Source organism: Schistocerca piceifrons, chromosome 7 (assembly GCF_021461385.2).
Source record: "Schistocerca piceifrons isolate TAMUIC-IGC-003096 chromosome 7, iqSchPice1.1, whole genome shotgun sequence".
NCBI lineage: Eukaryota > Metazoa > Arthropoda > Insecta > Orthoptera > Acrididae > Schistocerca > Schistocerca piceifrons.
Genome location: NC_060144.1, coordinates 4998662 through 5013649, shown reverse-complemented (window position 1 = coordinate 5013649; position 14988 = coordinate 4998662).

Here is a 14988-nt window from a genome sequence, read left to right as displayed (position 1 = left end):
TGGACCGTGGCAAGCCGCCTGAGAACACGAGGACCGTGGCAAGGCGCCTGAGAACACGTGGACCGTGGCAAGCCGCCTGAGAACACGAGGACCGTGGCAAGGCGCCTGAGAACACGTGGACCGTGGCAAGGCGCCTGAGAACACGTGGACCGTGGCAAGGCGCCTGAGAACACGTGGACCGTGGCAAGGCGCCTGAGAACATGTGGACCGTGGCAAGGCGCCTGAGAACACGTGGACCGTGGCAAGGCGCCTGAGAACACGTGGACCGTGGCAAGCCGCCTGAGAACACGAGGACCGTGGCAAGGCGCCTGAGAATACGTGGACCGTGGCAAGCCGCCTGAGAACACGAGGATCGTGGCAAGGCGCCTGAGAACACGTGGACCGTGGCAAGGCGCCTGAGAACACGTGGACCGTGGCAAGGCGCCTGAGAACACGTGGACCGTGGCAAGGTGCCTGACAACACGTGGACCGTGGCAAGCCGCCTGAGAACACGAGGACCGTGGCAAGGCGCCTGAGAACACGTGGACCGTGGCTAGCCGCCTGAGAACACGAGGACCGTGGCGAGGCGGCTTCAGACCGAGCAGCTGCCGCGCGCGGCACTTCATTCAACAGGCATATTTGCACGCCGGCCGGGCGGTTGTAGGCGCTACAGTCTGGAATCGAGCGACCGCTACGGTCGCAGGTTCGAATCTTGCATCGGGCATGGATGTGTGTGATGTCCTTAGGTTAGTTAGGTTTAATTAGTTCTAAGTTCTAGGCGACTGATGACCTCAGAAGTTAAGTCGCACAGTTCTCAGAGCCATTTGAACCATTTGGACCATATTTGCACACACATGTTTGTGAAAACTTTACAGATGTTTTTGTACATGGTGTTGTCAAGTATCAATTTATTCGTAGTGCTGAAGATGTAGCTATTAAACAATTGACACATGCAAGAAATAACTTTATAATAGGTCTTTAAAATTATTAAAATAATTTTGGCTTGCGAAATGAGTTTGTTCATTTAACATAGATTTTGGTTGTTTGATTTTGTGGAACCGAAGAGCTTCGGAATGCACAATAGACATAAATGGATGCACCAATAATACAATACAAACAGCCGTTAGTTTGGTTTTATTTATTAGGCAACCAGTTTCGACATTACATTATCTCATCTTCAGGCCTGCGTATATCGAGTAAGCCTCGTGTTACAAACCAAACAGTGCTGCATTGCTTTCTGAGACGAGGTTTACTCGATATATGCAGGCCTGAAGATGAGATAATGTAATGTCGAAACTGGTTGCCTAATAAATAAAACCAAAGTAACGGCTGTTGGTATTGTATTATTGGAAATCGACCAGACGAAGTCCTGCACTCCAGAAACAGGATGGAGTTACATTTATTAAACGGATGCAGGTGATGAGACAGGATGCTTACGTACGGGTCAGTTGTCAGAGTCGTATCTAGACGTATCAGGAGTCCCATATCACACCAACTGCCCATTCCCCACACCATTACAGATCCTCCACCAGCTTGAACAGTCCCCTGCTGACATGTAGGGTCCAGGGATTCGTGAGGTTGTCTCCATACCCGCACACGTCCATCCGCTCGATACTATTTGAAGCGAGGCTCGTCCGACCAGGCAACATGTTTCCACTGATCAACTGTCCAATATCAGTGTCGACTGGCCCAGGCGAGGCGTAAAGCTTTGTGTCATCAAGCCCATATCGGTGATGTTTCGTTGAATGGTTCGCACGCTGACACTTGTTGATGGCCTAGCATTGAAATCTGCGGGAGGGTTCGACTTCAGTCACTCTGAACGATTCTCTCCAGTCTTCGTTGGTCCGTTCTTGCAGGATCTTTTTCCGGCCACAGCGATGTCGGCGATTTGACGTTTTACCGGATTGCTGATATTCGGGGTACACTCGTGAAATGGTCGTACGGGAAAATCCCGACTTCGTCGCTACCTCGGAGACGCTGTGTCCTATCGGTCGTGCGCCGACTGTTACACCACGTTCAAACTCACTTAAATCTTGATAATCTGCTATTTTAGCAGCAGCAACCGATCTAACAACTGCGCCAGAGACTTGTCTTATATAGGCGTTGCCGACCTCAGCGCCGTATTTTGCTGTTTACGTATGTCTGTATTTGAAAGCTCATGCCTATACCAATTTCTTTGGCGCTTCAGTGTAAAACACAATGTTATCCGTTGTCTTTGAATTGAAAATTTGACGTGAAATTTTCCCATTGCCCCCTCCCCCCGCCTTTAAATGAGATTTTTTCCTCTGAAGGCAAGGAATCGTTGCTGGCGCTGTCACCTGTCGCAGGAAGCCACTACCACACCATTTCAGTCTCTAGATAGCTACGTTGTGTTTGACATCCATCTGCGGTCCGTCTGCGCACTTCTCTCACCGTCCTGCACGTTATACCTCTACGATCACAACTGCAATGAAACGTTCTTCTTTCTCGCGAGTGCAGCCGTTATTCTTGACTGCAGTGCAGCGGACCTGTCTGCCTGGTAGTTGAGTCCGGCCCACCGTGCCGCTGGCGCTGACAGAGCCGGCTCCCCCGCCACTTGGCGCATTTCCTTTAGGACGGACGGCGTGCGCCGTTTGCCCACTGCCCGGGCTCGCCGCCCGTGTAAACACGCGCTGCTCGAAGGCCGCGCACTGCCGTGCTGTGTGGCCAGGCAGCGGGCGGCGGGCGGCGCGCGGAGGGCTCGCTGCCGCTCGCGCCGGGAAGGTCGCCGCCGCAGAGGGTCACGCCCACCCGGCAACTGCTTGCCTCACTTCCTACAATAATTCGGCTCCATCTTTTGGGCGCACACGGCACATGCAGTGCAGGATTTCAGTGATAAGATTAGCTACTGATATAATCAGTGAAAATAAAGAACAGTTATAGGAACGAACAGTATAATCGGCACAGAATATGGAGTGAGCGCAAATGAAAGTAAGACACAAGTATTGATGAGCAGCAGAAATGAGATGATCGATAGACATCACATCGAAATTGGCCGATCTGAAGGAATTTTTTCGAAGCAAAGTAGCACACGAAGGGCGAATCGAGAAGGATATAAGAAGCATTGCAGCACAGGAAAATAGGGCATTTTACGCTAAAAGAGGTCTAGTATTATCAAAAATAGACGCTAATTTTTGGAAGAAATTCCTGACAGTAAACTTCGTGAGAGCCACCATTGTACGCAAGTGATTCGTAGTCTATGGGATAGCAGAGAAGAAGATCGGAACGTTTCTTGTGTGTGGGGTGGTGGAAACATTCAGGTATCGATCAGTGGTGTCTGGTTTCCTGTACACAGCCTTCCGCTCAGCTAAAACACCCCAGAACGCTAGCTCGAATTCCTTCTCTATCTCGATTGTAAATCTCATGCCGTGATGGACAGCGTTCTGTGATCCGTAAAATGCTGCAGCGCGTATTCGTTGTGAAGCAATATCGGGGAAGTGAACGTAGCTTTCTCTTCACCACCCTGTACCCAAGGAAGCGATCCTGTACACAGAGCAAAAATTATTTCTGTCGACGACCTCCTACAGACTGGATTGCAGAATTGAGACTTGTGTTCAGAGAGAATGGTTACAACCAAAGAGATTTGCAATCGCTTTCAGGTGCCACCGAAGAAAGGCAAAGGGCAAAGAGCAGCAAGTGAAGCCGTGTGCTGCGGGGGCGCGGACTTACACCACTGCTCCGGCCCGCCCTCAAAATACGGGATAAGCTGCGCATTCTTAAAGACGACGTAGCTTGTCACGTGCCCCGAGTGTACGGCACCTCTCGCGAATGCAGCAGCATCTGTATAGATAAAAACAACTTGCACAGTTACGGAACGTTGCACTGAGCACAAGCGACACATTAAACAAAGAAGTACGACAAGTCAGCCATAGCTCAGCACTGACTGCAAAAAAGACACAAAATACAGTTTGAATAGACGAGAATGTTTGCCATCGAAAGCTCGAGAATTTTATTCCAACTGACGCGATTCGAAAACTGAGAAGATTTCACGCAACAAATAATGATAACAATAATAATAACAATAATAACAATTATAGTAGCAATAACAGAAATAATAATAATGATAATAATAATAATAATAATAATAAAATTCTCTCGGGATTCCACAGGCGTCAAGTGATCTAAAACCCACGAGCTTTTGACCGAGTGACATTCGGCCATTGTCGAGTAGTAACTGTCGTTGGTTGTTGCTGCCGTCCTTACTTAGCGGCCCTACCCTCTGTGACGTCACTGATGCTGAGTCCAGCGCCACAGAAGGTTGCAAGACAACCGTGCTCGCATCAACCTTCCGATGGTTGGGTTCCGAACTGTCTTTAACTGCAGATCGCAGTCTTTTTTTGGGGGTGTTCTTGGAAACGTTGATCTCGATGGCTTGTTTTATGATGCTGTCCCGGAAACCATTTGTCATTTTAATAACAGAGGTTTCAGCGAATGCAGTGTGGTATCCGTTTTGCAGACCGTGCTCTGCCACGGCTAATTTTTCAGGTACTGTATGCGGAAACACTTTTCATGTTCTATATCGCGCTATTGAATAATGTGCACAATCTCTCCGACATAAAACTATCGACACCAGTACGGTATTATGTGTATTCCCGGCGTTCTGAGGCTTACATCGTTTTTCACAGAACTTGTCGACTATTTGCTGGAAGCCTAAAGATTGAACAGATTTTGTGCCTCTTGAGCCATCTAGTCTTTCCTGATACTGAGCCACAGAATGACCAAAACGCAAGCTTCTTCTTCTCCTCCTTGGGGGCCTTCTGCTTACAAGTCCTCGATGAAGTAGCTTGAGAAATTTGTGATGAAGTCTGGCATACGCTAAAGAAATGGACTATCCCAATGCTATTTACCTCTGCTGCAAAAAGTTGACAGGGAGTGGAACATGGCGACCCACAGTGAAATCCGAGTGGAAAAAAAAAGCAAGTGAATCAAAGTGAGTTGCCTAGCCTTTGCTGATAATATGTTCCTACTAGACGAGAAGTGGGAAGATGTCAAAGAACAGACCCTCAAACGACAGAAACAAGTAGAAAATAGAAGTCTCAAAATTTCTACCGAAAAGGCCAAATTAATGACAAACCATAAGAAACCGATCGAAACATCTTAAAGCGGGAGAACAAAATGTAGAAATCGTTTAAGAATTCAAATATCTTGGACAGTGGATCAGCTGGAATGTCCTCGAGATAAATGCAATGAGATCTATAAGAAATGAAATTGAACTGGTCTTCCAACTCACAAAAACACGTAACAAGAAACCTCTGTCTTGGAATGCGAGCATGTCACTACAACAGGTTAATCAGACCCGAAGTCCTATTTGCAACCTGTTACGGCGTAAAGTGAAGCGCTGGCACGCCAGTCGCGACCGACAAGGAAGGTAAGGCTGTGGGAAGGAGTCAGCCGACCGCGCGCTCACCCACCTGCCTTCCACGACGACGTAAGCGCCGCGACCGAATGCTGGCAGCCCAGTTCAACAGCAGCTTCTAGATTAGCAACTCGGATAGCAGCGTCGACGTTAGGCACTTCGATAGCAGTTCAAGAAAGACTTTCGTCAGTTAGAGATCAGCAGTGACTGTAAAGGCTGATTATTTCTTACGTCACCCTTTGCTTGCGACGCATCTGTGTAATTGCCAAAGTCAAGTATTGTATTTGATTAATTGTAACAAAACTCATTAACACGACTTGTTTGACTGTCTGTCTAGCAAACCGAGTATGCAGCCTTCCTCGACACGACGAGATTGACGCCGAGGATGGACGAGACACAACCGAAACATTGTCCTTCAACAACCAAGGCCCAATTAAAAGGTTGGAAATCAATCAAAGAAAGGTATTAATAAAAATCCTTGGCCTCAGACTCCATAACAACAAACTAATCCAAATCAGACGTGAAACTTATCAAACAACCAAAAACCTCTTCAACACAACGAGGTAAAGTAGAACTCATTTTTATGGACACATCTTCAGAATGAAACCTAATAGACTATGCAGAAAGATTTTTGACAACTTCCGCAACAAAGAAACCAAACCACACTGGTTTAATGAAATGTAGAAGGAATTAAAAGAACTCCGAATCACAGAAAATATGCCCACAGATAAAACGGCAAAAAAGGTAAGAAATTTCCTAGTCAAAATCAAAACAAAACGAACAATCCAAATCTCTGAAGAAGGAAGGACAGCAAGATCATAAAGAATGAAACAACACTGGGCTAAAAGAAAGGAACTAAACATTAGAAAGTGACTGGGCTAACGTACTCCAAAGTCGGGTAAAACGAAGAAAGAAGAAGGAGAAGGAGAAGAAGCAGAGAGTGCAGTGTTGACAGAGCCTCGTGCAGTGTTTCCGGTCAGCAACTGCGCAGCTCAGACCTCTGTGACATTCTGGCCAGACGGCGTCTTACAGAATGTTGCGGCATTCGTAAACAGTTCTTTCGCGCTGACAGCTGCAGAAGAAGCTCATTCCTCACCGCAGCCTGAACCAAGTTTATCGGTTCTCTTCGCCTGAGTGATCGAATGGCCGTTATGGTCCAGAGCACTGAATCATTAGAGACAAGCGTATCACGCACGTTGCTCATACGAACAATTGTAACCTCTGAAGCTTTCACTTCTGACATTTTTAGTTTCGAGCGTACTTACATTTACGTACAACGTTGGACGGACAGCATGCTTAAGACTGTAATGGATTGTCGATTTTTGCACTTAGTGGTTGATGAAAAATGTTTAAGGTAATAGAGGCACCCGTATGCGATAGATACTGCAGGTAAAAACAACTACGTCGTTGATCAGACAATGCGGGCTTTTTGTGTCCTTGAACTATTTTTTACAGGCATTAGGCCGTGGAAAAAAATGGCTCTGAGCACTATGTGACTCAACTGCTGAGGTCATATGTCCCCTAGAACTTAGAACTACTTAAACCTAACTAACCTAAGGACATCACACACATCCATGTCCGAGGCAGGATTCGAACCTGCGACCGTAGCGGTCGCGCGGTTCCAGACTGTAGCGCCCAGAACCGCTCGGCCACTTCGGCCGGCTAAGGCCGTGGACAAGGGCATATGTCTGTGAGGAATGTTTCTTCTCCTAATGCTGGGGTACCATCACACCCAAGTTGGATTTTTAAAGCAGCTGAGCGAATCCTTTACGCGTAACCGCGCGACACTTGGGTTGGACGTCACGAGGCTGCTGGCTAACGCGAATTCGCGCCACCGTGTGTCACGGAGCTTGTAGTGGGGAGGAACGGCGCTGACTGGTTAATTTGGCACTAAGGCCCACCACTTACTTGGTTTCAATCCACAGTCTTGCCTCTTAATCTTGTTTTTGGGCTTATGAATCTCTGTGGCCTCTGCGCTGTAATGGTGGATCTTGATAAAAGCATAGTGCTGCAGAAACGAATTTCGTGGTTCCCTGGCCCCAGTGCGCGATCTACTACTGCCTATTTATAACCTACTACTTTGATTTGTCTGTGTTTCCCAGACAACAACAACTCGTGTTCCTGAAGCCAGATGTTAATTCTTCTTCTTGTAATATTAATGCATCTTTTTGTAGTCTTAATCAGTGACTTGAAGACGGTCCTTGGTCTAAACTAGCTGTCTGTGTCTAAATTCATTACATCATCTTTTGGTGGTTCCATGATGTCGTTCCTTCTGCAAATTGCGAATAATATAACAACTGCTGATATGATTCCACATTGTTGCTGTAACTGATCCTCTTGAAAATCTTGTATCACATTCGGTGGTTCGGTGGGACAAAATCACCTGGCTTGTCCGCGATGTTAATTGTTGTATCCTAGCCAGTAATGCCACCCGAGCCCGCTGCCAAAAGGTTGGCAGCATCAAAGTTCGGACGCCGTCCGCATAAGCAGCGCCAGCGAGAGAGGAAATCGCCGCAAGTCTGCGCGCGCCACCGCTGGCTTCTGGCTTCTTAAGCGCTGGAGTCGCGAGCGCTAGGACAGTTCTGTATTCGCCGCTCAGTTGTATACTCGCCACCGAACTGTGTACTTGCTAGTCAGTTGTGTGTTCATCGCGGCAGAGTTGTCGTTTGTCGTCAGCCGACGCTGACCTAGTCGCTCCGACTCGAACTAGACAGATTTCTGTAGACACCGAGTTCACTACTGTGTTTCAGTATCTTCATCAATAAAGCAAAGTACCGACTTTTATTTAATCAGAGTGTTTGGGGTTTCATCTTTCTGTTTACTGTTCCAGCGGACCGGTCGGCCCGCTATTAAAAGTGTGGCGGTGACTTCGTAAGCCATTTCTACAGCCAAGTGTTTGTCGCTACGAACACCGCCACAAAACTGGCGACGAGGTCTTCCGAACTCGTGTGCAGGGCTGGTTCAACTTGTTCTTGTTATACTAATTATAGCGATAAACTTTTGGGGGCTGGTTTAATTTGTGTTCACTATGTCTGCCGAATTACAACAGTTGATCTTGTTACAGAGTCAGCAAATACAAAGTCTGGTGGAAGCAATCGCCAAACAAGCGGCTAATCCTCCAACACAAAAGGAACAAGCACAGGCAGCACCACAGTTCCGGGCTTTTGATGAATCCAGAGAAGAATGGCGAGAATATTTCGCGCAGTTGCAGGCGCACATGACAGTCTACAAAATCACAGGTACTGAGCGGCAGCTTTATTTAATTTCCACTGCAGGCGTGGAAATCTATCGACTACTTTGTAAGTTGTTCCCGGAATCCCAGCCAGAAGCTTTAGACTATGACGTTGTTGTTAACAAGCTTGCTGAGTATTTCGAGTCGCGAGTTCATGTGGCAGCAGCCAGATTCAAGTTCTTCAGATTAAAGAAACTGCCACATCAATTTAATAAACAGTGGTTAACAGATTTACGGGGCCTCACCCGTCAGTGCCGATTTAATTGTGTGTGTGGAGCTTCCTACAGTGATGTCATGTTACGAGACGCTATTACGCAAAACATTGCAGATTCTCGTATTCGTGCTGCTATCTTAAAGTTGCCTGACCCGTCATTAGAGACTGTGATGAACATCATTGAAGCCCAAGATACTTTTGACTATGCTGAGTGTGAGTTAGATCAGCCATGTATTTCTCAAATTGCCTGTGCTAAGCAGGTTAGGTCACGCCCGCGGCCCCACCGGCAGAGTCAGACTGTAAACACTAGCCGGCCGCGTCATGTTAAACACATTCGTCACCCGCGTGTGCAAAATGATAAAGTTAAGTCTTGCCCTAAGTGTGTTCTTGCTCATCCTCGTGAACGTTGCCCGTTGAGAAACGCGGTTTGTCACTTTTGTCAAAGGAAAGGACACATCCAGACTGTTTGTTTGCGTAAACGCAAGAACAATTCTAGTGCTGCCCAGCCCATGGATATTCATGTTCTTCAAAGCCAGCCCGCCCAGAAGGTCGCGTTTAAAGACTCTTCCACGGTTCGTGTGGGTAATAAACTTGTTCGCAGTAAGCCACCCACCCAGCCCTCTGCTATGCGACCCAAGCGTAATTCCAACGCTGTAAAAAGTAATGTACAGACTGCAAGTGAAGCGGGAGTTGTTGTTCCACCCGCCCAACCCACGAGTTGTCGTAAGCAGCGAACACGCGCTAAACGCGCTGATTTTGTGTCTTCCGCCTCCACTGCACCGACCCAGAGACAGTGTAATAAACTATTTGTGAAGCTACGCATCCAGGATAAGACCTTCAATTTTCAATTAGACACTGGTGCGTCTGTGACTCTCATAAATAGTGCTACGTATGCGGCTATCGGCCGCCCTAAACTTTCAGCGGCAAAACATTCTTTGGCTACTTATAGTGGAGAACGAATTCCTGTGTTAGGTGTATGTAGCGTGCCAGCCACATTCCGTGGCAATACAAAAACAGTTTCATTCACAGTGCTCCGCGCTACAGACAGTGTAAACATTTTCGGATTAGACTGTTTTGACTTGTTTGGCCTGTCTATCCAAGACAATGTGTTGCAAATTAATTCTGTTGTTGTTCCTCAAGACAGCATAACCGATTTGTGTAAACGATACATTGACATATTTAAAGACGAACTAGGTTGTGCTGCGAACTTTGCCGCTCATATTACGTTAAAAGACAATGCTCAGCCTCGATTTTGTCGTGCTCGTCCAGTGCCTCACGCCCTCCGTGCACCTGTAGAAGATGAACTTCGTCGTTGGCAAAACAACGGTGTTATTCAACCCGTTTCAGCGAGCCAATGGGCTTCTCCCTTAGTTATTATAAAGAAACCGTCTGGCAAGTTACGTTTTTGTGCTGATTTTAAGTCGACAGTGAATCCTCAGACTGTCATTGATTCTTTTCCTTTGCCTAGACCGGACGAGCTGATGGATAAGTTAGGGGAAGCTCGTTTCTTTTCCAAAATTGATCTCCGTGGAGCATATTTGCAATTACCCCTCGACGAGCAATCACAACAGTATTTTGTCATAAACACGTCGTTGGGGTTGTTCCGTTTTCTGCGTTTGCCTTTTGGTTGTGCGTCAGCTCCAGCTGTTTTTCAGCGTTTTTTGTCACAACTTCTGGCTAATGTGCCATCGTGTTGCAACTATTTAGACGATATTGTTGTGTCCGGTCGGACGCCTGCTGAACATTTCCGTAATTTGGAGTGTTTGTTTAAAGTGTTGTCTCAGGCAGGCCTACGTTGCAACATCGATAAATGTTCATTTTTCCTTACGGAGATGGAGTATCTGGGACATGTTATTAATGCTCAAGGCATTCATCCCTCCCAGTCACATTTAACAGCTATTCGGGATTTGCCCGCCCCTCGCAATCTGCATGAATTGCAAGCAGTTCTTGGCAAATTGACGTATTATATTAGGTTTATACCTAATGCATCACAGATTGCTGCACCGTTGCATCGTCTCCGCCGTAAGAATGTTCCGTTTGTGTGGTCAGCTGATTGCCAATCAGCCTTTCAGCAGCTTAAAGGGGCTTTATTGAATGATCGTTGTCTGGTCCATTACGACCCTAACAAGCCTCTGGTGTTAGCTTGTGATGCCTCTTCTTTCGGCCTCGGTGCTGTGTTGTCTCACCGAGTCGGTAACACCGAACGTCCTATTGCGTTCGCATCTAAATTTCTCAACAAAGCTCAGTGTAATTATAGCCAATTGGACAAGGAAGCGTTGGCTATTGTGTTCGGTGTCACAAAATTCCATCACTACCTCTATGGTAGACCATTCTATTTACTAACGGATCACAAGCCCCTGACGTCACTGTTTCATCCGTCTAAACCAGTTCCTCAGCGGACAGCTCAAAGACTACAACGTTGGGCTCTTTTGTTATCACAATACCAGTATGAGATACTGTATCGCCCTACAGCTCAGCGTGCAAACGCTGACGCGCTTTCTAGATTGCCGATTGCTGCGGATGATGTCTTCGATTCCTCCGAAGACTCTTGCCATCAGATTGACGCCGATGAGCATCAATCCCTCCGGGATTTTCCGATTGATTATCGTCAGGTGGCACGTGAGACAGCTACGGATCCTCATCTGAGTTTACTATTACGTTTTGTTCAACGTGGTTGGCCGTCCAAGGCAAAGAACATATCGGATCCGGTGGTTCGTCGCTATTATCCGCAACGTCATCTGTTGTCTGTTTCGCACGGAGTTTTGCTGTTATGCACCGAGAATGACCAGCTTCGTGTAGTGGTTCCCCAAGTGCTCCAAGCCAAGGTCCTCGACTTGTTGCATCAAGGTCATTGGGGGGTGGTCCGCACCAAGCAGCTTGCCCGCCGTTATTGTACATGGATCGGCATTGATAAGCAGATTACGCAGATGTCTACAGATTGTTCGACGTGTGCCGAACACCAAGCTGCTCCGCCTCAACGCTATTTTGAGTGGGCACGCCCTGCCGGTCCCTGGCAGCGAGTACATATTGATTTCGCTGGTCCATATTGGAATTCTCGTTGGCTCATCGTGATAGATGCATTTAGTAATTTTCCGTTTGTTGTGCCCATGCAGTCTACAACGTCTGCACAAACTATACAGGCGTTGACTTCAATTAGTTGTATTGAGGGTCTTCCAGAAGTTTTAGTGTCTGACAATGGTCCACAATTTACCTCTGCTGAATTTGAAAGTTTTTGTTCTGCCAATGGCATTCGTCATGTTATTACTCCGCCGTTCCACCCTCAATCGAATGGTGCAGCGGAACGTTTTGTACGCACATTCAAGGATCATATGGACCGCCTCCGTGCTACGCACTCTCGTCAGCAGGCCCTCATCACGTTCCTGTCGTCGTACCGGACCACGCCACGCGACGGCCCTTCGCCTGCGGAGCTTCTCCACGGCCGTCGTCATCGCACCCTACTACGGTTGTTGCACCCCCCGGATCGACCCGCCGCTTCTGAGCATCGCACGCGTTTTCAGCGCAACGACGCCGTTTTTTTCAGAGTTTATCACGGTCGCCGTCGTTGGGAACGTGGTACCGTGATAGGTGTCCAGGGTCGCGGTTTTTATACTGTTCAAGGTGCTACTGGGGTGCACAGGAGGCATCAGAACCAGTTGCGCCGCGCTGGCCGCCCGGATTCTGCCGCTCGTTCTTTGTCCCCAGATTTGGTCCGCGGCGGGTTCCAGCCGCGCCTTCCGACTTCGCTGCCGCCCCCGGAGCAGCAGCAGCAGCCGTCGCCGCTACCACGCCGACAGCCGACAGCCCGTCCCGTTGATGCCTCCCGCGCAGCTTCATTCGGGAGCGCTCCAGGTGGTCGCTCCGCCGCCTGCGGTCCCTCTTCAGTCGCCACCGCCTTCGGAGCTGATGGACGTCGACCCCTCAGCCGGGCCGCCTTCCCAAGCGGTGGCCGTGCAGCCTGTCCTGCAGCCGCTTTCCTTGGGCACCCCCAAGGAGTCTGACACCGCAGCGCCTTGTCCGGCGCCCACTCAGCAGCCGTCGACGCAGCGTCAGGAGACGCTGCCTCTCTTCGTGGGTCCCGACGCCCCGTCGCGTCCAGTACCAGAAGCTGCACCCGTGGTCACAGGCGGGCACCCTGACCTCGGTTTTCAGTCGGTGTTTCCCGGGGCCCCGCGCAGCCAATGCTGGGGTGCGGACCGGGGACTGCCACCGACAACAGTCTCCGCCCCGGTCTCTTCTGCTACGCCTGCGGCCGGACCCCTCCCCCGCCGTCGACGCTCGCCACGTCATTATTCAACGACGGTGCGGCGATTTGGGGGGGAGGAGTGTTGTATCCTAGCCAGTAATGCCACCCGAGCCCGCTGTCAAAAGGTTGGCAGCATCAAAGTTCGGACGCCGTCCGCATAAGCAGCGCCAGCGAGAGAGGAAATCGCCGCAAGTCTGCGCGCGCCACCGCTGACTTCTGGCTTCTTAAGCGCTGGAGTCGCGAGCGCTAGGACAGTTCTGTATTCGCCGCTCAGTTGTATACTCGCCACCGAACTGTGTACTTGCTAGTCAGTTGTGTGTTCATCGCGGCAGAGTTGTCGTTTGTCGTCAGCCGACGCCGACCTAGCCGCTCCGACTCGAACTAGACAGATTTCTGTAGACACCGAGTTCACTACTGTGTTTCAGTATCTTCATCAATAAAGCAAAGTACCGACTTTTATTTAATCAGAGTGTTTGGGGTTTCATCTTTCTGTTTACTGTTCCAGCGGACCGGTCGGCCCGCTATTAAAAGTGTGGCGGTGACTTCGTAAGCCATTTCTACAGCCAAGTGTTTATCGCTACGAACACCGCCACAAAATTAATCTAGTCGGAAAAGGCGAACTGCATTCCCGCCGGGCTTTGCGAGCATAGTTTACGTCGTCCCGTCGCCACTGCCATGAGCAAGTCTGTCTGGTAAGGGCTGTAGATCCTAATGAGATGGAAGGAAACAGTTCCCTCTGGCCGTAGTCTCACGACGGCTTAATCGTGCTGTTGGTCACCACAGACGCCCGCAGCCAGCTCTCGAAATTCTGCTTGGTGCACGACAACCCCCATGGCAGGGCGACACAGCGGCGTCGCCCCCGCGGACAGTTAGGCAGGCTTTCTGAATAGCGATAAGGAACGTATAGGCAGGAAGGATCTTTCATCGAGCGGCATAGTGTGCACTGTTACGAAATGTCCTGCTACATTAAAATTGCTTGTCTGACCAGGACTCGAACCCGGTACCTCGCGTATTGAGACGTGCCTAACGCCGCTCCCACACTGGCGCTGGAGACATGTTTTCCGTTGCAAACACGTTTACTGTGCAGTTGGGAACAAGTCTGCAACATTGATTCTTGTTATGTATCTGGCAACACTCGCGGGAAACATTTGTCATGTTCCCGCATCATCTGCATCGGTTTGTTTAATAGTGTCCACAACTGGCGCCTATTTATTACAGTGTCTCGGATTCGATTCACAGCCAGGTCGGGTTTTTCTTCGCTCGGGGACTGGGTGTTTGTGTTTTTCTAATCATTTCGTACCATCTTCATCACAAAGACGCCCAAGCTGCTGAAGAGGCGTCAGATACTTTTCTTTCGTGTGTTGCAGCTGTTTTCTGACCCTCCGCCTAATTTCTTACGATGGGTCGTATGGCCTCTTAGCCGCTGTGTCTGCTTGTACATAACAGTATTCTCCGCCCCCCACAACCACGCACACCGTTTGTCGTGTACCGCCACGTGGAGGCGGGCCATACCAGTATCCCTCTTTTTAACCTATCTTCCATCTCTTTGTTCACTATCTGCAGCGTTATTTACCTTGGAAATATTATAAAAATGAGGAAATTGGAAAATATAAAACAAATATTACTTTAAGAAGAAGGAATAGATGACAGGAAGTGTTGAGAATTATGACATCCGTAACCGTAATAATATTACAATCTTTGAATAACATTATAATTTTGTCTAAAGCGCTGAAACATATTTTTTCCTTACAGACATGCTTTCTCAATATTACCTAAGATTTACAGACAGACAGACTTACAATTTCATCTTGTTTTTCAAATATTGTTAGCGGTAGTGTTTCCTATCAATGGCTCGATAATTACCCTAACCTGAATCTAAAAATGTACATTTCTTAGTGGCTTACATGGTAGATCCATACATTATATTCTATCAAGATGCAGTGATG